At 47.5% G+C, this 24023-nt stretch overlaps 1 long non-coding RNA gene across 1 annotated transcript in view; it reads left to right on the forward strand.

The window, feature by feature from the left end:
- The window catches only part of LOC138265266 (uncharacterized), a 228442-nt gene that overhangs the window by 186092 nt on the left and 18327 nt on the right, over positions 1-24023 (forward strand). The window contains exon 2 of the long non-coding RNA XR_011199328.1: positions 22563-22625. This is a non-coding gene — a long non-coding RNA (uncharacterized lncRNA). The remainder of the gene's footprint in view (positions 1-22562; positions 22626-24023) is intronic.

The following is a 24023-nucleotide window of genomic DNA, read 5'->3' on the forward strand; positions in this document are numbered from 1 at the left end:
TTCGTGCCTGTTGGTGGTGAAGGTAGGTGAGTGAATGTGCTGTCAGGCCCAGACCTACTCCAAGGTGTTTGTGAATGACTAGCAGTTTGAAAGGTCACTTGGTTGACCTCAGCTTGTTGACATGATTGCATTGCTCACAGGATGCTGACGTGTGACATTTCTGACTAGCTGACCCCTGCACAAGAGGGCCTCGCCCCAGAGGCGCCTTGTGTGTTTGCGTGCTAGCTTCTTGCTGTGTTCTTTCTGTGTCTCCTTTCCTCAGGCTCCATGTGTCACCCAATGTCTTTCCTGCCTGTGTCTCCTTCCTCCTGGGTCCATGTGTCACCCAAAGTCTCTCCCTGTCTGTGTCTCCTCCTCCTGGGTCTATGTGTCACCCAATGGGTTTCACTGATTGTGTCTCCTTCCTCCTGACTCACTTGTGTCAGGTCGCCCAATGTCTTCCCTGCCTGTATCTCCTTTCTTCAGGCTCCATGTGTCACCCAATGGCTTCCCTGCCTGTGTCTCCTTCTCCTGGGTCTATGTGTCACCCAATGGCTTTTACTGATTGTGTCTCTTTCCTCCTGGGTCCATGTGTCACCCAGTGTCTTGCCTGCTTGGTTCTCTTCCTCCTGGGTCGATGTGTCACCCAGTGTCTTCCCTGTCTGTGTCTCTTTCTCCTGGGTCTGTGTGTCACCCAAAGTCTCTCCCTGTCTGTGTCTCTTCCTCCTGGGTCTATGTGTCACCCAATGCCTTCCCTGCCTGTGTCTCCTTCCTCCTGGGTCCATGTGTCACCCAGTGTCTTCCCTGCTTGGGTCTCTTTCTCCTGGGTCTATGTGTCACCCAATGGCTTTCCATGTGTGTGTCTCTTCCTCCTGGGTCCATGTGTCACCTAGGGTCTTCCCTGCCTGTGTCTCCTTCCTCCTGCCTCCATGTGTCACCCAGTGTCTTCCCTGCCTGTGTCTCTTTCTCTTGGGTCTATGTGTCACCCAAAGTCTTCCCTGCCTGGGTCTCTTTCTCCTGGGTCTGTGTGTCACCCAGTGTCTTCCCTGCTTGGGTCTCTTTCTCCTGGGTCTGTGTGTCACCCAGTGTCTTCCCTGTCTGTGTCTCTTTCTCCTGGGTCTATGTGTCACCCAATGCCTTCCCTGCCTGTGTCTCTTTCTCTTGGGTCTATGTGTCACCCAAAGTCTTCCCTGCCTGGGTCTCTTTCTCCTGGGTCTGTGTGTCAACCAATGGCTTTCACTGATTGTGTCTCTTTCCTCCTGCCTCCATGTGTCAGGTCACCCAATGCCTTTCCTCACCCGTGTCACCTCTTTCCTGCCTCCATGTGTCGCCCACAGTCTGTCCCTACCTGTGCATCTCCTGCTCATGGCTCTGTGTGTTGCCCAATGCCTTCCCTGCCTGCGACTCCTTCCACCTGCTTGTTTATGTAGCTCACCCGATGCCTGTGTCTCCTTCCGCCTGCTTGTCTATGTTGGTCACCAATGCCTGTGTCTCCTTCCACCTGCGTGTCTATGTTGGTCACCAATGCTTGTGACTCCTTCCACCTGCTTGTCTATGTTGGTCACCAATGCCTGTGTCTCCTTCCACCTGCTTGTCTGTGGTGGTCACCCAATGCCTGTGTCTCCTTCCGCCTGCTTGTCTATGTTGGTCACCCAATGCCTGTGTCTCCTTCCACCTGCTTGTCTGTGGTGGTCACCCAATGCCTGTGTCTCCTTCCGCCTGCTTGTCTATGTTGGTCGCCCAATCTCTTTTCCTGCTTGTGTTTCGTCCAGATCCTGCTAGTGTCTCCTCAGTTATCCAGGTGAATGAGTTCCATTTTTCGTAACATGGTACAAGAGCAATGTTCCTCTGGCTTTACTTGTTGGCAGTGTTTAAAGGGGTTGACAAATGAGAGGGGTCTCTAAAAGGGGAGTGGCCTAAGAAGTGTAATTAGGAATCTTGTCTAAGAGGCGTGGCTTATATAATTAAGGGTGTGGCCTAAAACACATAAACGAAAGTCGTATCTACCCTACAGTGTACCACCCAAGAAGTATTTTGGTGCCTCTCTGTGTGCTTTCTGTATTGCATCCATACATATCACACAGTAACGTACATGCACCTAATGCAAGGTAAACCTATTGGTTTTCACAATGCTTGTTATCAGGATCAGGTAAATATCACTCATTTTTTTGTGCATAACAAGAATTGAAAAATATTTCAATTCTGAAATCATGGGACTGTGGAAGGCGTAGTGGTCTTCGGAGAGAATAAATCACACGTTCTCTTCTTCACACCGCTTGACTCTGTTAAACATTAATGACTTTTCTCTCCTGATATCTTTCTGACAGTCTCAGTTTTCATAGTTCACTCCTCAGCTCTTTATTTTTCAGCACCCACTTCACTCTCTCTTGCATGTACTTCTCTTCGCAGCCCCCATCTCCACATCGCACCCACTCACCTGTAAGAGGTGCGCCTTTTGAGTTTCGCCCTGTCAGTATTTCGACAGCTGTGTACCTCCTTCACACGCTTGCACACAGAGCCATAACTGGCGCGCATGGCAATTGCTCTGTTCCATCTGCAGAGAGGCCAAGCTTTGGATGGGCATATCCGCTGAACACCTTTTTTACCCACTGGCAGCCACCGTGAGAAACTCACAATGCCTTCAGCTCCAGAGCCCCTACTTGTGGCCTCCCACAACCTGAACTTACACAGACACCTAGAGGTGGCTGAATACACAGTGCAATCTCTGCAAAAGTACAATGCTACCTGAAGAAACCAGAAGCAGGATATTCTGGAAAAAAAAACACTCTTAGGGAATGCAAGAGTATGTGAAACGTGAAATGTAAACAGGAACTGCATTGCTGATATGTATTGCTGCAACGGTTTTTATAGTTCTTGTTCTGAAATCGATCATTATTGTTTTTGTAAAGTTAATGACATGAATCGTGGGCCTGAAGGGGACCTGTTTCTTTGTCTGATTTTAATCCCTGCCGAGTCAGAGACCTGTGGATGCCACTTCACTTAAAGCACTGCTTGAAAAGGCAGGCCCAAATGAAAGGCCTGTTATTAAACAAAAACCATTACTAAAATAACCATACAATTGAATGTTTTTTAAATGTAGTATTTTTATTGGAAGCATAAGGAGGTGCACAGGCACCCAAGAGATCTTTTTTTGTATTTTTATTTTTGTGGCATATGTGTGCAGTAAAATAGAAAAGTAACCATTGCACTAGTTTGTCGAGGCCTATTGGCTTTACCAGTTCTTCTTCATTACTAGGAGCGTAACATATGTCAGAGCAAACAATGGTATTCTTGAGATTCCCAATATGAGTACAGACAAAACAAGGGTTGGGGGTTGAGGGGGCATCTACAGGATACCTGAAGGGGAACAGTAGGACAGCAGACACTTTAAGAATAATGGAAGTTATGTTTTTGTCACTACACAATTTATGGAAGTCATTCGCTTTTTTCTGAATATTTAGTGGCTGTATCTGCAGTACAGTACATCCAAAACTCACTCAAATACTGGGCAAGGCCTACACTTAGTTCACTTAAGAAGTTAACAGGTACAGCTGGGTAGCCAAGGGCTATTCCCTTTAGCTTGCTTGGCCACAAACCAGAAAGACCCCGCTGGGGACCTGCTCCTGGCGTGCACAGTAAAAGTTCTGATGGGTGTAGTTTTGTTTGGTAAATGTTCTATAAGTGGTTACTGGGAAGTTCTGATGGGTGTAGTTTAGATTGGTAAATGTTCTATTAGTGGTTACTGGGACTCTTTGTGAGATCAAGAACCAACAGAATCAAAATTGGAGAAGGACAAAGACGATGAGACGAGATAAGTCATGACTTCACATCACTGAACATAAGGTAAGGAAGAAATATCTCCAACTCTGATCTAGAAGCCTGAAGATTGGTGCCCAACAAGAGGGAGACTTGGGTAGGAACAGAAGTGAACTAAGGATATACCCTCTGAGTGACCTACACCAAGGCACAACCTAACAAGTAGAAGTGTTGGTCCTACCGGCATGAGGTCTAGAACCCGCCAGGCACCAGAGGCAGTAACAGAAGGAAGGGGACGCATCCATAGCGGGTGATTGAAACCTGAGGGGGTGAGCAGAAACAAACCTCAACCCAAAGAACAAAAGGGATCAGACTGCAAACTCAACTCTTTTTTAAAGCAGGATGGACAATGGTGAAGCCATGTGCAACTTCAAATCCCACAATTGAGCAAAATACAATACCAGCTTCCTGCGTTGAAACGCCCACTCCATGCAGAGCACCACCACCAATCAGATTTTCATGAACAACATGGCCATCCACACAAGAAGCAAGCAAAAATCCACCCCGTAGACCCGGAGAAAACTCCCACAGCATCAGAAACATTACTTGGTTGCTTTCCAAAGACAGGTCCTCAATTACTGACCTGCCCATGTGTGGCCCTTCTCTCATGGGGCGTAAACCTTCAGGCAACCGCTCTGTGGAGCAAATTAAAAAATGCTGGTAAACACCCACCCCACCATCTGGAGACATCAACTAGGAAATCCATCCTAAAACTTTCAACTAGAAAGACAAGTACTGCAGTCAGGAAGTCTTTGAATTCCATTTGCATAATTGCATCCCACAGATGTCACAGACATCTCTAGTTCCAGTGCTAACCTGTTCTAGTGCAAACCTTTGTGAATGTGAATTAGTTAACCTAGATGGTGTGCCCATCTAATGGTGTGCTCCACAGGAAACTATCGTAAAGTATCAGATTTCCAGAAATGCTAGTCTCTTATTGTGCACCACGTGTGGTTTAATCAGGGCAAGCTTTAGGACAATGCGCCCAGTGCCCCCATGCTGGGCAAGGAGCTCAGGGTGGAGGGCGCTGTGTTTGTGGGTTTAAAATCACCTGCTGCTGAGTTCCTTGTGTGTCCAGCAATTTCCAGGCAACAATAATACTGTCAAGATACCTCTGGTGATTAATGCTCCTGCTGGCGAGAGTTCCAGTTTTGTCCAGTGGCAGTTTTGCCTGATCACACAGTAGCGCAGAGGGTTATTACCCCTGCTGCAAAGCAAGTGTGCTAGGTAGGTCACATATTTGTATTTAATGTAAGTAGTTCAGTGGGTTACTGCTTTTTTTCAGAGAGGTCCTTTTGTTACTTGCAGTTCATAAGTTTCAATCGTAATCTAGCACATTGAGCTATGAACAGTCATCAAAGAGCTGCACGCAAACTACAAGGCATAGGCAAAAAATTTATGATTTTCCCCTGTTTTGCATTATCCTATTGTTGCTAAAACCGTTTGTTTCAGTAGATGTAAATTGTTATTAGTAAAGCCAACCTCAACCACTGTGTTATGTTTTAAATCCTGAGTTTATGCTTCTCCAGGCCAAGCATTCCTAAAATATACCACCTACAAGTATGAATGGGAGATGACTCCTACAACGTGCAGTCCTGTTTGTCCAATACATTGAATTACACACGCATGATTCATTTTCTCTGTATAGTGTGTGTTTGATATAAAGTGCTCTGACACCCTAAACTGGTCTGAGCAGTGCTATAAAACCAAATGAAATACCTGTTAGAGGGGCGATGGAGTGATGAGGCCTCTCTTGGAGGGTGGTAGTGAGGAAATCCATGGAGAAGTGGGTATTTCTGGGCACCAACTATGATTGTCACACCGGGAGCCACCAGTTCTAAAGCCGGGCCCTCCTGCGGTATCCTGTGCCTGCTGTCTTTGCACCACACGAGACCATAGCAGGCAATGGCCAATAAATATATATCTGTAAGAGCCCTTTTTTTATCCAAATTGCTTGCTACACCTTCTCAAACCCTCTAAGGCCAGTGGCCTCTTCTTGCCTTCCGAGGACCGGTAGGTAGCCACTACTCCAAATGCCACACACCAGAGTTGCCACCACACTACGTTACCACTAGTGAGGATACCACTACACTTCATTAGATAAGTACAAAATTTAAAACCTGATGTACAAAAGACTATGGGGGTCATTACGAAAGACCGCCGAGGTACCGCCGTGCTGAAGACCGCCAGTGGTGGCGGTCTTCCGCGCCATGTATTATGACCCCTGGTGGCAGAGGGGTGGGGAGTGTGGGAGGAGGATTCGTGGGGGGTAGCGGGGGTGGGGGAGACCCCTATCAGTGCCAGGGAAGGAATTCCCTGGCACTGATAGTGCCTACCGCCATGGATCTCATGGCGGTTCCCAAACACCCGAGATCCATGGCGGTATGCAGGGTCCTGATACCGTCAGCGGTCTAGTGACGACCGCCGGGCTGGAGACCGCAATCTCCAGCCCAGCGGTTTTCACCGCCATGGCGGTCGGAATGGTGAAGTGGCGGATGACTGCGGCGGTAAACGCCGCAGTCATAATTCCATTTTTTTTCCGCTGGCCTGTTTGCAGTCTTACCGCCGCATTACCACCGACCGCCAGGGTCGTAATGACCCCCTATATTCACAAGAGTGTGCAAAAATATTTTTGAATGCAAAATCTCATTTTTCTGATGTGCAAAGGAGAGTAAAGTCAGAATGGGAATCACAATGTAAAGTTGGTCTTGGCACTGTGACTCCTTTAGTGAAAGGTGCAAACCAATAGCGAAAGTGGAGCACTCTGTACTCAGCATGTGTATAAAGAGGCTGTTCACAGAGCCTAGTTCTGCTTTTTACTGCAGTCACACTTCCCCTTTGTGGTATGAAAGCTGTTGAGGTCTCTTGCAGCCCGGAGGGACTTATTGCAAAAAGTCCAAAATTACCCACCACATTAATATTTATAGTGTGAGAATAGTTTTTTTGACTCATTGTGAATAGTTGCACATGCTGGGGCAGAGCCATGCATGGGACACCAAACCTCTATCCCAGTATCCATATTTGCAAGATATCTGCACAATTAGATGTGTAGCTTTTAAATGTTGCAAACAAACTCTTTGCACAGCAAGGGATTTCCCAACCCTTCCCAGTGCAAAGGGTGAGACTGTTAACAGCACAATGCAAAACTCTGCACTGTGACTAGCCCCTTTTGAGTATCAGGCCCAATTTATGTAGCGCTTCATGTCGCACTGCTGTCTTTGCTTTGCACTACAAAGAAGAGATGCTACTTTTAGGCAACACAATGTTACTCAGTTTATTGACTTCAGGAGGATTGGAGGACAAATCGACCTTGCCAGGGTGCACACTCATGACATTGCCAGGATGCAGACCCCCGACATGCATGCCGGTTGGCCCCTTCCCTGAGTTGTGTTAGGGCCTGGGGACCCCATCTCCAAGGCCACTACTAAAATTAAAGGGGTCTGGGCTGCGCAGGAGTGCAGGAAGGAACACAGAAGTCTTCTCCCACCCGGCGGGAGCATGTTTAAATCTCCTGCCAGGTGGGGGCAGATATACCTTCCTTGCCCGCGCTGCAGCCAGTAGGGAAGGCATGTTTTAAGATTTAAAAATGCTCCTGCAGGCATGAGCAAAAATATGTACCTACCCCCACTGATGCAGACCAGGGAAACTACTCTGTCCTGGGGGCAAAGTAATTTACCCAGCCCCAAGGGATGGGGTCCCCGGGCCTTTAGAGGCTTTGGGAGGGGGTTACCACATGGCTCCCTCCCCATTTTTCTTGACTTCAGCCCCATGGTGTGGGATGACCAGGGCCTTTTAAGGCTCAGAGAGGGGGGTGCATGCCCACTTCCCTGGTTTATGAAATTCGACCTGGGGCCTTTAGAGGCTCAGTGAGGGGGGCTTCACATTACCCTCCACTCATATTACCAACCTGGCCCTAGGGGACCAGGTCCACAGGGCCTTTAAAAGCTCAGGGAGGGGGCTGTGGGGGGCTGCATGCCCCATTAACACCCATGCATCAGGGGATGGGGTCCTCGGGCCTTTAAATGCTTGAGTAAGGGGTCCCTTCCCTTTTTTCAAAAGTTGGCCCCGGGGATGGGGTTCCCAGGGCCCAAACCAGCTTGGGGTTTGTGGCCCTATTCATGTCCCCTCCTCAAATATGTTTTTGTTTAGTTTTTCTCCATCATCCAGCAGAAGTCCAGCAGAATTGTGGCAAAAACGGTCTTGCACCCCTCCCCTTATTAAACGCAGCCCCGGAGATAGGCTCCCTGGAACTTATATGGGCTCGGGGAAGTGGGCCCCATGCCTCCTCCTCAAATTTGGTTATATCAGGCCTGGAGGATGGGATCCCTTGGGTCAGAAAACAGCTCTGGGAGGGTGGCCCTTCTTTACATTAATTAATCAGGCCCAGGGGGGTGAAGTCTCCAGGGCCAAATTTGGCTGGACTGTATGCTCCCTCCCCTTAATTAAACAATGCAGGTGGCCCCAGCCGCTATTTTTTTCAATCCCACAGGAGTCTTGCAGGATCACAGCAGAAACTGCCAATATTTCTTACATTTTGGCCCCAGGGGTGCTCCCACTGGGCCCCCACCTCCATTGGACCTAGGGGGGCAGGGTGTCCCTACCCTACCTGTTTATATTTTTAAGTCCCGAGTCCTGTAATGGCTGCCAACAACATTTTTCTGATGTTACTGGCAGCCAATTAGAATTCTCGCTCCTGCAGGAGTCTGACTCCTGTGGAAGCAAATTGGCCCATGAAAATAAAGCCCCCTGAGGCAATCAAAACACTCCAGTTTTCAATTGCTGTTGTAGCGAGAATCTCTTGAGCCTCTCTGAGACCCAACAATCCATATTTACAACATTTTGGACACTTTTTTTCCAATGAAGTACTGAACAAATTTACACCAAATCACAAAAGGCATAATCTGTAGACCAAGACTAGCTTCCTTACAATCTTGATGTAATTCCATTCAGCAATTTCTGCAGTAGCCCTTCTTAAAGAAGTCTAAGAAAAAAGCTTGGGGATTTTGCGTTTTGGGACCCCCTTCTTTTTTCTCTGCCCCGCTTGATGAATCACCCTAAAAATTTCCATGCACAAACGAGTCAAAAAGGAGCCCCTTTTTTTAAAAGTTTTGTAGCGATTTGTCAAACTGAGCCAAAGTTATTAGCAACACAAAAAATGCTTTACCTATGAAACAGCTACCCTTCCCAGAAAGTCTGCCCCAATATACACACTGTTCTTCAGGCAATTCCGAGAGACGGCACAAATCCAGTTCGACTTAGTTACTTTTCAAAGGGATTTATTATTTCATTCAATAAAGTGTGAGGTGCCACAAAGAAAACCTGGCCTAGGCGTTTCGGCAAAAAGCCTTCGACTGGGCCATATATATATATATATATATATATATATATATATATATATATATATATATATATATATATGGAGAGAGAGAGAGAGAGAGAGATTTTACTTATATTTATATATTTTATATCAGTGTCGACCTTGCTCCTGTACGAACAGTTCAGCTCGAACTGCCAGGCCAGGTTCTCCCTGAATAAAAGCAACACCAGAACCCCAATCTGGGGAACACTGGTCTTGGATTGCCTGTGTTCCAGTTCAGGGAGAACTTGGCCTGGAATTTCAGGCTAGACTGTTCCTCTTGCAGCAGGGTTGACACTGATGTGCATATGTCTTGGTCCAAACTGAGGTGTCATGGTGGGCAAAGGAATTATGGGTTGAAATGCTACAGTGAGTGATAACTAGTGGTTAGACTTATTGCAAGCATTCTGCCCATCACCCTTTGTGTGTTTGTCATTGCTACATTTGTCACAGACCTATACGAGTTTGTAACTTTGTATATGGTCATTTCTTTGAAAAAAACATCAATAATACACTATTACACATAAGTACAGCAACAATTGTATTAGTAAATAAAATAATCCATTTACTATGCAGTTCAACCATAAATAGAGACAGGGTTTTTAGTGGGCCTGGTCCCTCTGGGTTTTGAACCCGGTAGTAATTAAAAACAGATATTAAAACAGGTCCCTATCAAGCCCTATGATCATGCCCTTTACTTTAATGGCAGAAACACTAACTGATTTCTGAAGAATGAATGTAAAAAAATGTTAAAGTAATCCATGTCAGCGTTTTAGTTCTTGTTTATATTTCATATATCTTAGTTATTCCTGCCTTCCATAAGAGTGTTAACTGTGTTCATGATGTTGTGTTGGTCTGTATTTTTTCATGTAGGTATTACTCTTGGATGGTGCATACTTTGAACTGAATCACCACCAGGTCCTTATAACAGGCCATGACTGAGAGCTCTGGATTAGGGCCTGAAGGCAGTGAGAGTTTCTCAAAGTGCCTGCCAGTGGGTCAGAAAGGTTTTCAGAATACACGCCCATACAAACCTTGGCCTCTCTGCAGAGGGAAAACAGCAATAGTCTCATACTGCATTTGCAGTTGTGATTCAGTGCAAATATGTGCGAAGGAGGTACAGAGTTGTCAAAGTATTGGCAAGACAAAAATAAACGAAAATACAGTGCTTACAGGTTAATGTGCATTTGGTGTGTTTGAAGTGCAGGAGATGATTGGAAGTGTATTTAGGAGCATGAAAAGTGGGAGCTGAGAAGGAACAGGATGAAGTGTATGATATGCAGCTGGATGAGATAAAACGAGAGAAAAGACACAACGAGAAGTAGGGAGAGAAAAAGGGCATATATGTCTAACACATGAGTGAACATAACTTGGGCAATAGAGACCCTCTGAAGACAACCACTACTTCCACAGGCCTAAGAAATGTTTAATTCACAGGTTCACAATTTCAAAATTGAAACATTTTGAATAGTAGAGAGAGAGAGGCTATGAGGGAGGGGGTGAGGCTATGAGAGAGGGGGGTGAGGCTATGAGAGAGAGAGAGGAGGGTAGAGGCTATGAGAGAGAGAGAGAGAGAGGCTATGAGAGAGAAGCTATGAGAGAGAGAGGCTATTAGATAGAGAGAGAGAGGCTATAAGTGAGAGAGAGAGGGGGAAGAAAGAGGCCATGAGAGAGAGAGAGGCTAAAAGAGAGAGAGAGAGGCTATGAGAGAGAGAGAAAGGCTATGAGAGAGAGAGAGAGAGACAGGCTATGAGAGAGAGAGAGAGAGAGGCTATGAGAGAGAGAGAAAGGCTATGAGAGAGAGAGACTATGAGAGAGAGAGAGACTATGAGAGAGAGAGAGGTTATGAGAGAGAGAGACTATGAGAGAGAGAGAGGTTATGAGAGAGAGAGGCTATGAGAGAGAGAGAGACTATGAGAGAGAGAGAGAGAGAGAGAGCGGGAAAGAGACAGGATATGAGAGAGAGTCCATGAGATAGAGAGGGAGAGAGAGAGGCTATGAGAGGAAAGAGACAGGCTATGAGAGAGAAGCTATGAGAGAGAGAGGCTATTAGAAAGAGAGGCTATGAGAGCGAGAGAGAGAGAGAGAGAGAGAGGGGAGGGAGAGGCTATGAGAGAGAGGGAGAGAGAGGCTATGAGAGAGAGAGAGGCTATGAGTGAGAGAGGCTATGAGAGAGCGAGAGGCTATGAGAGAGAGAGAGAAAGGCTATGAGAGAGAGAGAGAGGCTATGAGAGAGAGAGAGACTATGAGAGAGAGGTTATGAGAGAGAGAGGCTATGAGAGAGAGAGAGAGAGAGAGAGAGAGAGAGAGAGAGAGAGAGAGAGAGAGAGAGAGAGAAGAGGGATATGAGAGAGTGAGAGAGGCTATGAGAGAGAGAGAGTGGGAAAGAGACAGGATATGAGAGAGACGCCATGAGAGAGAGAGAGGGAGAGCGACAGGCTATGAAAGAGATGGAGAGGCTATGAGAGAGAGAGAGAGAGAGAGAGAGAGAGAGAGAGAGAGAAAGAGGGCTATGTGAGAGCGAGAGAGGCTATGAGAGAGAGAGAGAGAGCGGGAAAGAGACAGGATATGAGAGAGAGGCCATGAGACAGAGAGGCTTTGAGAGGACAGAGACAGGATATGAGAGAGAGCCCATGAGAGAGGGAGAGAAAGAGGGCTATGAGAGAGAGGGGGGGTGAGGCTATGAGAGAGAGAGAGAGAGAGAGAGAGAGGGGGGCTATGAGAGAGAAGCTATGAGATAGAGAGGCTATGAGTGAGAGAGAGAGAGCGGGAAAGAGACAGGATATGAGAGAGAGGCCATGAGAGAGAGGGGGAAAGAGAGAGGCTATGAGAGGAAAGAGACAGGCTATGAGAGAGAGGCCATGAGAGAGAGAGAGAGAGAGAGAGAGAGAGAGGGAGAGAAAGAGGGCTATGAGAGAGAGAGGGGGTGAGGCTATGAGAGGGAGCGAGAGAGAGAGAGATAGAGAGAGAGAGAGAGAGAGAGAGAGAGAGAGAGAGAGAGAGAGAGAGAGGCTATGAGAGAGAAGCTATGAGAGAGAGAGGCTATGAGTGAGAGAGAGAGAGCGGGAAAGAGACAGGATATGAGAGAGAGGCCATGAGAGAGAGAGGGAGAGAGAGAGGCTATGAGAGGAAAGAGACAGGATATGAGAGAGAGGCAATGAGAGAGAGGGAGAGAGAGAGAGAGAGGCTATGAGAGAGAGAGAGAGAGGGGCTCTGAGAGAGAGAGAGATGCTACGAGGGACAGAGAGAGGCTATGAGGGAGAGAGAAAGAGGGCTATGAGAGAAAGAGAAGCAGAGAGGTGAGAGAGAGAGAGAGGAGGGAGAAACTATGAGAGAGATAGAGACAAATAGAGAGAGAGGCTATAAGAGAGACAGAGGGGAGAGAGAAAGAGAGAGAGAAAGGCTATGTGAGAGAATGAGAGAGGCTATGAGAGAGAGAGAGGCTATGAGAGATAGAGAGATGCTACGAGGGACAGAGAGAGACTATGAGGGAGAGAGAGAGGTTATGAGAGAGAGAGAGGGGCTCTGAGAGAGAGAGAGATGCTACGAGGGACAGAGAGAGGCTATGAGGGAGAGAGAAAGAGGGCTATGAGAGAAGGAGAAGCAGAGAGGTGAGAGAAACTATGAGAGAGATAGAGACAAATAGAGAGAGAGGCTATAAGAGAGACAGAGGGGAGAGAGAAAGAGAGAGAGAAAGGCTATGTGAGAGAATGAGAGAGGCTATGAGAGAGAGAGGGGCTATGAGAGAGAGAGAGATGCTACGAGGGACAGAGAGATGCTACGAGGGACAGAGAGAGGCTATGAGGGAGAGAGAGAGAGGCTATGAGAGAGAGAGAGGGGCTATGAGAGATAGAGAGATGCTACGAGGGACAGAGAGAGACTATGAGGGAGAGAGAGAGGTTATGAGAGAGAGAGGGGCTCTGAGAGAGAGAGAGATGCTACGAGGGACAGAGAGAGGCTATGAGGGAGAGAGAAAGAGGGCTATGAGAGAAGGAGAAGCAGAGAGGTGAGAGAAACTATGAGAGAGATAGAGACAAATAGAGAGAGAGGCTATAAGAGAGACAGAGGGGAGAGAGAAAGAGAGAGAGAAAGGCTATGTGAGAGAATGAGAGAGGCTATGAGAGAGAGAGGGGCTATGAGAGAGAGAGAGATGCTACGAGGGACAGAGAGATGCTACGAGGGACAGAGAGAGGCTATGAGGGAGAGAGAGAGAGGCTATGAGAGAGAGAGGGTCTATGAGAGAGAGAGAGATGCTACGAGGGACAGAGAGAGGCTATGAGAGAGAGAGAGAGAGAGGCTATGAGAGAGAGAGAGAGAGAGGCTATGAGAGAGAGAGGGGCTATGAGAGAGAGAGAGATGCTACGAGGGACAGAGAGATGCTACGAGGGACAGAGAGAGGCTATGAGGGACAGAGAAAGAGGGCTATGAGAGAAAGAGAAGCAGAGAGGTGAGAGAGAGACAGAGGAGGGAGAAGCTGTGAGAGAGATAGAGACAAAGAGAGAGAGAGGCTATGAGAGAGACAGACGGGAGAGAGAAAGAGAGAGAGAGGCTATGTGAGAGAGAGAGAGAGAGAGAGAGGCTATGAGAGAGAGAGAGAGATGCTACGAGGGACAGAGAAAGGCTATGTGGGAGAGAGAGGCTAGGAGAGAGAGAGGGGCTATGAGAGAGACAGAGATGCTACGAGGACAGAGAGAGGCTATGAGGGAGAGAGAAAGAGGGCTATGAGAGAAAGAGAAGGCAGAGAGGTGAGAGAGAGAGAGAGGGGAGAAGCTATGAGAGAGATAGAGACAAAGAGAGAGAGAGGCTATGAGAGGAAAGAGGCAGGATATGAGAGAGAGGCCATGGGAGAGAGAGAGGGAGAGGAAAGAGGGCTATGAGAGAGAGAGGGGGTGAGGCTATGAGAGGGAGAGAGAGAGAGAGAGGCTATGAGAGAGAAGCTGTGAGAGGGAGAGAGGCTATGAGTGAGAGAGAGAGAGAGCGGGAAAGAGACAGGATATGAGAGAGAGGCCATGAGAGAGAGAGGCTATGAGAGGAAAGAGACAGGATATGAGAGAGAGGCCATGAGAGAGAGAGGGAGAGAGAGAGAGAGGCTATGAGAGAGAGACAGAGAGAGAGAGAGAGAGAGAGAGAGAGAGAGAGAGAGAGAGAGAGAGAGAGAGAGAGAGAGAGAGAGAGAGAGAGAGAGAGAGAGAGAGAGAGAGAGAGAGAGAGAGGGGCTATGAGAGAGAGAGAGATGCTACGAGGGACAGAGAGAGGCTATGAGGGAGAGAGAAAGAGGGCTATGAGAGAAAGAGAAGCAGCGAGGTGAGAGAGAGAGAGGGAGAAGCTATGAGAGAGATAGAGACAAAGAGAGAGAGAGAGGCTATGAGAGAGACAGAGGGAGAGAGGAGAAGAGAGAGAGAGAAAGGCTATGTGAGAGAGAGAGAGAGGCTATGAGGGAGAGAGGGCTATGAGAGAGAGAGATGCTACGAGGGACAGAGAGAGGCTATGAGGGAGAGAGAAAGAGGGCTATGAGAGAGAGAGAGATGCTACGAGGGACAGAGAGATGCTACGAGGGACAGAGAGAGGCTATGAGGGACAGAGAAAGAGGGCTATGAGAGAAAGAGAAGCAGAGAGGTGAGAGAGAGACAGAGGAGGGAGAAGCTGTGAGAGAGATAGAGACAAAGAGAGAGAGAGGCTATGAGAGAGACAGAGGGGAGAGAGAAAGAGAGAGAGAGGCTATGTGTGAGAGAGAGAGAGAGAGAGAGAGAGGCTATGAGAGAGAGAGGGGCTATGAGAGAGAGAGAGAGATGCTACGAGGGACAGAGAGAGGCTATGAGGGAGAGAGAAAGAGGGCTATGAGAGAAAGAGAAGCAGCGAGGTGAGAGAGAGAGGAGGGAGAAGCTATGAGAGAGATAGAGACAAAGAGAGAGAGAGGCTATGAGAGAGACAGAGGGGGAGAGAGAAAGAGAGAGAGATGAGGCTATGTGAGAGAGAGAGAGAGAGAGAGAGAGAGAGAGAGAGAGAGAGAGAGAGAGAGAGAGAGAGAGAGAGAGAGAGAGAGGGGCTATGAGAGAGAGAGGGTCTATGAGAGAGAGAGATGCTACGAGGGACAGAGAAAGGCTATGAGGGAGAGAGAGGCTATGAGAGAGAGAGAGGGGGCTATGAGAGAAGAGAGGGGCTATGAGAGAGAGAGAGATGCTACGAGGGACAGAGAGAGACTATGAGGGAGAGAGAGAGAGGCTATGAGAGAGAGAGGGTCTATGAGAGAGAGAGAGATGCTACGAGGGACAGAGAGAGACTATGAGGGAGAGAGAGAGGTTATGAGAGAGAGAGGGGCTATGAGAGAGAGAGAGATGCTACGAGGGACAGAGAGAGGCTATGAGGGAGAGAGAAAGAGGCTATGAGAGAAAGAGAAGCAGAGAGGTGAGAGAGAGAGGAGGGAGAAGCTGTGAGAGAGATAGAGACAAAGAGAGAGAGAGGCTATGAGAGAGACAGAGGGGAGAGAGAAAGAGAGAGAGAGAGGCTATGTGAGAGAGAGAGGCTATGAGAGAGAGAGAGGCTATGAGAGCGAGAGAGAGAGAGAGAGAGGCTATGAGATAGAGAATGAGAGAAAGAAGCTATGAGAGGAAAGAGACAGGATATGAGAGAGAGGCATGAGAGAGAGAGGGAGAGAGAGAGAGAAAGAGGCTATGAGAGAGAGAGGCTATGAGAGAGAGAGGGGGGGCTATGAGAGAGAGAGAGAGAGAGAGAGAGGCTATGAGAGAGAGAGGGGGGGGCTATGAGAGAGAGAGAGAGAGAGAGAGAGAGAGAGAGAGAGAGAGGCTATGAGAGAGAGAGGGGGGGGGGCTATGAGAGAGAGAGAGAGAGGCTATGAGAGAGAGAGAGAGAGAGAGAGAGAGAGAGAGAGAGAGAGAGGCTATGAGAGAGAGAGGGGGGGGGGCTATGAGAGAGAGAGAGAGAGAGAGAGAGGCTATGAGATAGAGAATGAGAGAAAGAAGCTATGAGAGGAAAGAGACAGGATATGAGAGAGAGGCCATGAGAGAGAGAGGGAGAGAGAGAGAGAAAGAGGCTATGAGAGAGAGAGGCTATGAGAGAGAGAGGGGGGGGCTATGAGAGAGAGAGAGAGAGAGAGAGAGGCTATGAGAGAGAGAGGGGGGGGGGCTATGAGAGAGAGAGAGAGAGGCTATGAGAGAGAGAGAGAGAGAGAGAGAGAGAGGCTATGAGAGAGAGAGGGGGGGGGCTATGAGAGAGAGAGAGAGAGGCTATGAGAGAGAGAGAGAGAGAGAGAGAGAGAGAGAGAGAGAAAATACCTTCATAGTTGGGAATGGCTTGAGTGGCCCTTAGAACAGTATTGAGTTGGAACTTCATAAAGTGTTACTATTAATACTCGGAGGTCGCTGGAGGCGGACGGGCTCGGGTCCGCTGCCTCCCGAGGTCTCAGTCCTTGAGGAGCCCATGCAGGAGGGTACGCTTATGATGTAATTCTTCAAAGGGAGGTTTATTAACAATCCTCGCCATCTGTTTCAGAGCAGGAAGCCCCAAGGACAGGGAGCCTTGGAGCCTCCGCCAGCTGGTCAGGACATGAAAAAGAAACCAGGAGCAGCTGTCAGAGAGGAGGGAAGACCGGGGATGGGGCGAGGGGCTGCCTCAAGGAGGGAGGAGGCCCCTCAAACACAGAGAACCTGACAACAGGACCGGCCGCCAGGGGGCGGCAGAGGATCAGAAATTCAGAGAGCTGGGGCGGGAGAGTCCATCAGCAGAGGGTGGAGAGGTGGGGCGAGGAAAGGAGGGTGAGGCCAAGGCAAACATGGAGACCGACACAAGCCATACTAAAGTGTTCCTTAATACACCCCGTATAGATCAGAAACGATAGAGATGTCAACGGGGCTTTGAGTGACATGAAAAAAGAAGGTCTTTTGAGGGGGCGTGGTCTGTGTATTTCGGGGCGTGGCTTAAACAGAACACTTTCTGTCTTTTCCATTCCGTGTCACCCTACCTGTATGTTGGTTCTTCTCTGAAGTTTCTTTTATTCTATTCAGATACATAATACACCTGACAGGCAGCTAAAAACATCCAGGAGTATTGGCTTTGTCAATGGTTGTTTGCAAGATAAAAGGCTAGCAACAATGATTTTGTTATAACTAATGAAAATGGTTAAACTCTGAAAGTGAGACTGTTTATCATTAATTACTGAGGTCTGTGGAAGGGGTGGTGGTCTTCAGAGTGTCGTAATCAGTCCCCTTATGTTCACTCAGTTAGACATGTACGCCCTTTTTCTCTTTTCATCTCTTACACCCCCATCTCGTTCCTCTTCAGCACCATCTTTTCACTCTCTCCTGAATGCACTTCCTCGCATCTCCTTTACTTTACCACCCCCAAACACCCAACGCACCCACTCACATGTAAACACTGCATTTTCTTATTCTTTTGCCTTGTCAGTAATTTGAAATGTATACACGTCCTTCACACACATTTTTACAGAATCACAATTGAAACTGGCATACCTGACAACTGTTCTGTGCGCTCTGCAGAGAGGCCAAGGATTGGATGGCCATGTATTCTGAACACCTTTTTGGCCCACTGACAGGCACAGTGAGAAACTCGCACTGCCTTCAGCTCAACTCCCGCGCTCCCAGACGTGGCCGTTCAATGCACACGGAGGCGACTCGTTTCATAGTATGTACTCGACAAGAGCAATACGCTACACGAAAAAAAACAGAAACACCTCGTCCTTGAAAAAGGTGACTTAGGCCCTCATTTAAACATTGGTAGTAAAAGCCGCCTACCACCGCGGTGGCGGCCACCAAAATACCGCCACTGCAGCTACCATCCGTCTGCCAGATTATGAGCACTGCCAAACTTCCGCCACAATAAGGGCAGAAATCTGGCAGTGATCAGACTGGCTGACGGTGGTAAGCTGGCGCTGCTACCACCAGCACCGCCACGCCAGTAGAACGCTGCCATCCGTATCATAACCTGTGATACGGCCTGGCGGTGTTCGGCTGGTGGGGGTTGCTGGCGGTAAAAGAGCCCCTTCCCGTTCCCTGACGGACAACCTACCCAGGGCAGGTAAGGTGATAGTCAGACAGGGAAGGGGGGGTGGGAGAGTGGGGGGCGTTTTGTGCGTGTGTGTGCGTGTCTGGAAGAATGAGTGTATGACTGAGTGTATGCCAGTGTGTGTATGAATGCGTGTATGGAAGAGTGTAAGTGAATGGGTGTATGCGTGGTGCATGTGGGTGTCTGTGTGAGTGTATGGGGGTGGGGGCTGTGTGGATGAGTCAGAGGGGGTGGGGGCGTAGTGTGTGTAAGGGTTGGGGCAGTGTATCTGAATGTCAGGGGATGGTGGTTAGTGTGTGTATGGGGGCGGGTGGGGGGCTGAGTTTGGATGGAGGAGGGGTGGGGGTGTCAGGTGAGTGTTGGGGGTGGGGGAGCCACCTCCTGGTGACAGGGAAGGAATCCCTGTCACCAGTAGGGCCTACCGCCATGGTTTTCGTGGCATTGTTATCTATGGTGGTAGGCAAGTTCATAATGTGGCCAGCAGTACTTTGCCGGCCAGCGGGCTGGAGATTCACATCCCCGGCCTGGCAGCTCATACCACCATGGCGGTATAAATGGTAAATTGGCGGGTTGGCTGCAGCCAACCCGCCAATCTCATAATGTGGAAGTAGTACTGCCACATTATTAACCCTGGGTGTCTTAATCTTTCATTCCCTAAGAATGTAAAACATGTGAATTGTTAAGAGGACCTGAATCACCCATGGATCACCGTAATCTTTTTTACATTCATTTTTCTGAAATTGATCAGTAAAGCTAAAGAAATTAATATAGGGCCCAGGGATATGTTTCACTGTCAATTTTTAATTACTTCTGAGTCTGACACCAGGAATGACCTGACCCACTTAAAGCCCTAGATGTTAAGAAAACCCATGTTAATGACCTTGAAATGATGAAAGGCTACATCAGTTCTGCTGGGTCGGACTGTCCTATAGGCAATCTGGTGGTGCCATAAGCTGGGCTCATTTTTGACTGTCTGTGGATCTGTTTTATGGTGTGGTGGGTTTTACACCTGATATTCCTACCACAAATATTGTCTGAAGCTACCACAAATGCATCCTGTCTCCCAGACTTAGCTAGTCGGGCCACTTGGGTGCCGGCACCTATTTTCTCTCCCAGTCAGATATTGCAGGTCTGGCAAGATTAAATATCTGTGATTAGTTTACATTGGCAGATTTCTGCACAGGTGCTAAGGTGCAGTGAGGAATCTCACTTTATATATATATATATATATATATATATATATATATATATATATATATATATATATGTTTAGGATAAATTTGACCTCCATTTGAGACAAATGAACTCAATTTTTGTCAAAAAATAGATTATAAATGCCATTTAAGTGATATAAAATGATCATGGATTTTTATTGGTGAATATTGGGTGATCACATGACTTTAATACACTGACTTCACAACCTACTCTATGGCCAGTCGATGGCTCAGGCCGAAGCATGTTGCCATATTTGTCTGGATAGCACTTTGCACTTTGTACTTCACATGAAATGAGAAAATAAATTACCTTTCGGGTTGATGGATGGTGCCTAGATCATTCCTGCTTTGAGAAGTTGGTAAATATTGCCTCTCGGATGCTGTGTAATTATTTGTGCTTATATATATATATATATATATATATATATATATATATAAGCACCAGCACAATCACCATTCCATCCACCTTTTTTGCACCAGTGCCAGTGGTGGGTGTTCTCCCTGTTATAAATGTTCAAGAAGAAATAGTTGCACTTTGCACAAGACACCGGTTTATTTAGGTGCATGGTGATATGTTTCGGCTTGAAGAAAGCCTTTGTCAGGGCTTTAAGTGGGATGAAAAAGTGTGGGGTCTCTAAAAGGGCCATGGCTTAAGAAGCATAACTAGGAATCCTTCCGAAGAGGTGTGGCTTAAAACACGTAAACTAAAACCTTATATACAGCCAAATGGGTCCGCGCCCACCCATGAGCCGGCCCAAAATAAATACCTAAATAACACACATAATGAAAATAAACACAAACGCAAAAATGTAGCAATTAACAACTTCTTAGTTTATTTCTTATGTAATGACCATTCCAATGGATGTAAAACGTTTTTCAAGACTGGCAGATGAGATGAAAGAGGGAGGGAGACCTGGTCAGAGAGACATAGAAGGAAGGAGAGAGGAGGCAGGGGAAGGAGTGGGAGTGAGTCAGACAGTGAGAGGGTAGAAAAGAGGAATGGAGAAAAGATGAGTGGGAGAGAACAGGAAGGAGTAAAGGAGAGCAACAGAAGAGGTGGAAGGGACAGTGGAGAGATAGAGGGAGGGAAGGCGAGAGAGAGAAAGTAAGACACTGGGACAGAAAGAGGCAGGGAAAGCAAGAAAGGTGTACAGTGAGACGGTAGACGGAGGGATGGCGTGAGGCAACGAGGGATAGAAAGATGAATGCGAGAGAGTGCGGAAAGATGAAAGGAGACTGCAGGAGGGGCAGGAGAAAGGAGGAGAGGAGAAATAAATAAGAGGTGCAGGGAAAGGAGACCGTGAGAGACTATGAAAGGGAGGCCAGAGAGAAGAGATGTGTGGACGCACAGGGTGTTCCGGAGAGGGAGAGAGACAGAGAACAAGAGAGAAAATGGGGGGGGGGGGTGATATGAACAAACCAGAATGGGGAGAGAGAGATATGGAAAGGGAGAGACGGGGTACAGGAGTTAGTGGCCTATACCCAGGGCCACTGGTATTATGCAGCAGAAGAGGGCCAAATTATGTTGCTGGGTTGAGCAAATTATACGGCAAAAAAGGCAAATTACTTAGCACAATGCAGCACAGTTTGTAATAGTATTACTTCATTATTTTGTCATTTTTAAACATGGTAACAATGTCTGGGCATTGGTTGGACCTCATTAGTACCACCTTAACAGCCAAATATAACAATAAAGAGCAGATAAGTGACCAGTCCGGCTTTGCAAAGGGCCCTCCACGACGTGACAACACATGTCACTGCATATTTAGTAACTTTTGAACCGTCTGAGATAAAAACAACTTTTTTTGTTACAATCTGCAGATTATGCAGCAGATGGTGGATTATGTGGCAAATCTCTAGCTATGCAAAATTCACCACAGCTGCATAATTCTATAGTTCCAGTGGTCCGCCCTATGCTAAAAGAGAGGGAATGAGTGGAAGAGAGGGAGACAGACAGGTTAAGCAGAGGAAAGAGGAGAGAGACGAGAGCGCGAGGGAGTGGAAGAGTGAAAGAGATGCCGGGGAAGAAACAGAGACTGCCAGAGTAAAAGAGACCTAGATGGTTGCACACTGAGTGAAGTAGTAGAAGAGAGAGAGGGGGAGAGGGAAAGGTAAGAAAAGTTACTGAGACTATACACAAAATACTGTCTGGAGAAAAGAGAACGGATTGGGGAGAGACCGTGCAAGACGAGGGGGGTATGCGAGAGAGAAAGAACAGGAGAGTACAGAGAGAGAGACAGAGAGGGGAGATACAGAGGGCAGAGCAGTGGAAGGAGTACCGATCACAAACACACTTACTAACAATGCTGGCAGGAGGAGACTGTTTGTGCCACTTGTCATGCCAAAAAAAGTTTACTTTAATTTGACAGGGAGCTGTTGAGGGGGGGTGGCAGTGTGATAGGAAAGAGAGATGCGTGGGAACGAGAGCCACAGCTGCTGGTGGCAGAGCCAGAGAGAACGAGGAGTGACAGAGAGAGATGTGCACAGTGGTGTGACTCACATCACACAAAAAGGGCAGGAACACACAAAGTGCATCTACAAAGCAACACACAAACACACCAAGTCCCTCTCTCTCTTTCTGTCGCACACACACAATCAGTCGCGGCTCCGCCACTATGGTGGAGGAGCTTCAACCGCCCCCCCCCCCACCAGCAGCAGGAGCTGCAAAATAAACACTAAAACCAATAATAAACAGCGTTTATTATCGTTTTTATTTTTCAAGGGGGCGGGCGATGATAGGGACGGAGGGGGAGTGCACAGTAATCCTGTCTCGGGCCGGCCAAACACACATGCGCACTGGGATCTGTCCCACTGTGTTGGGAGGAGGCAGAGGCTCCCACTCTGCCTCAGAGTGCCAAGCCAGGGCGCTCTGGCCAATCCCAACGCTGCTCTCATGGTTAGGATTGGTCGCAGGGCAGGCTGGGAGCCTGGTATACTATATAATGGCAACAGAAGCTTTTCTTGTATGTTTCATTTAGTATATATTAAATATTTGATATATGTCCTTGCCACATCCAATTCATTGAATTTATATTACTTTGACTCCATGATGTTTCAAACTATCCTAGAACTTATATGAATCCATTGTATCGAAACACTTAACATTTTCTAAATTACTGTTGTTTCTGAGTGATCCACAGCAAGTTTTTTGTATACAGGCTGGGAGCCTGGGTCTGCACCGAGCGGAGCAGGAGCCAGAAGAGCGGCAGGCAGCGGCAGAGGTAAATTTCTTGTTTTTTAAATTTCTTTATGTTGTTGTGCCCCCCCCCTTACAGGAGCCGCCCCTGCACACTATGCACTGACACACAGAGCTTTAAGTGGGCTTGGTTCCTCCCAGTCGGTAATTAAAAACTGACATAGAAGCGGATCCCTATTGGGTTCTATATTTATGCCCCTAACTATCCAGGCATAAACAGTCATCGATTTCTGAACAATTACTGTATAAACATTAAGTTAATCCAAGTCAACAATGTAGTTCTTGTTTATATTTGCGTTTATTTAATCTTCAATCTGTCTCCTTTTTCCAGCAGGTTGCTGTGCTGCAGTCTTTTTTCCTGCAGTACATTACTCTGTTTTTTAGTACGTACTCTGTACAGAGTCAGCTTTAAGTGGGAGTTCAGGTTGTGGGTGGGTGGGTGGTTCTAACAAGCCACTGATGGGGAAGTCTGGAGTTCAGGCAGAAGGCAGTTGGAGTTGCTCAGACGGCCTTTTAGGCGGTTATAAAGGGGTTCAGAATACATGCCCATCCAGTCCTTGGCCTCTGTGTAGAGCGCGCGGCGCAATGGTCAGATGTGCCAGTTATGACTGTGTGCAAAAGTGTGCGATGGAGGTACACAGCTGTTGACAGAGTGAAACTAAAAGAAAATGCAGTGCTTAGTAGTGAGTGGGTTTATTGTGTGTCTGGGGTGGTGAAGTGAAGTGGATGGAGGGAAGTGCATTCCGCAGGGAGTCATAAGTGGGTGGTGAAGAGGAAAGAGATGAGGGGTGAGGGATGCAGTTGGAAGGGTTCAGAACGATGTGGGGAGAAACAGAGCTGTGGCTGTCTCACAGAAAGACTGCGTAGGAGAGTGGAATAAAGGGAGGGGTGGGGGTGTCTCAGGCACTCTGAGACCCCTAAACCCTCCATAAACCTTATCATGTTTAATTCACAGTCTCATATTGTCAGAACTGAACATTTCCAATTATAATTATTCACAACAAAATCATTATATTTATGATTTATCTGATACTGCTATCATGCATTGGCAAAGCAAATAGGTCTGGTTTGTTTTAGGTGCATTTCCATTACTGTGACGTGGCTGGGTGCAATAAAAAAAAAGCTCCCAGACAGGCACCAACTACTAGTTGGGTGATATGTCATGAGAGGCACATAATTTTCATTTCTGTGTTTTAAGCCACGACTTGCAAAATATTCCTACCTATGCATGTTAATCCATGCTCCTTTTAGGACCCCCCCCCCCCACACTTTTTTCATCCCACTTAAAGTCCCCATAAATACACTCAGCACATTACTCGGCCCATAGAGCAATCGGGTCTCATTTTGCTGGATAACTTTGAAGGGGCCTTGAAGGGGTCACAGGCACCTGCAGAGAGAAAAATACCTACATGGATGTCCTGGG

Source organism: Pleurodeles waltl, chromosome 11 (genome assembly GCF_031143425.1).
Source record: "Pleurodeles waltl isolate 20211129_DDA chromosome 11, aPleWal1.hap1.20221129, whole genome shotgun sequence".
Classification (NCBI taxonomy): Eukaryota; Metazoa; Chordata; class Amphibia; order Caudata; family Salamandridae; genus Pleurodeles; species Pleurodeles waltl.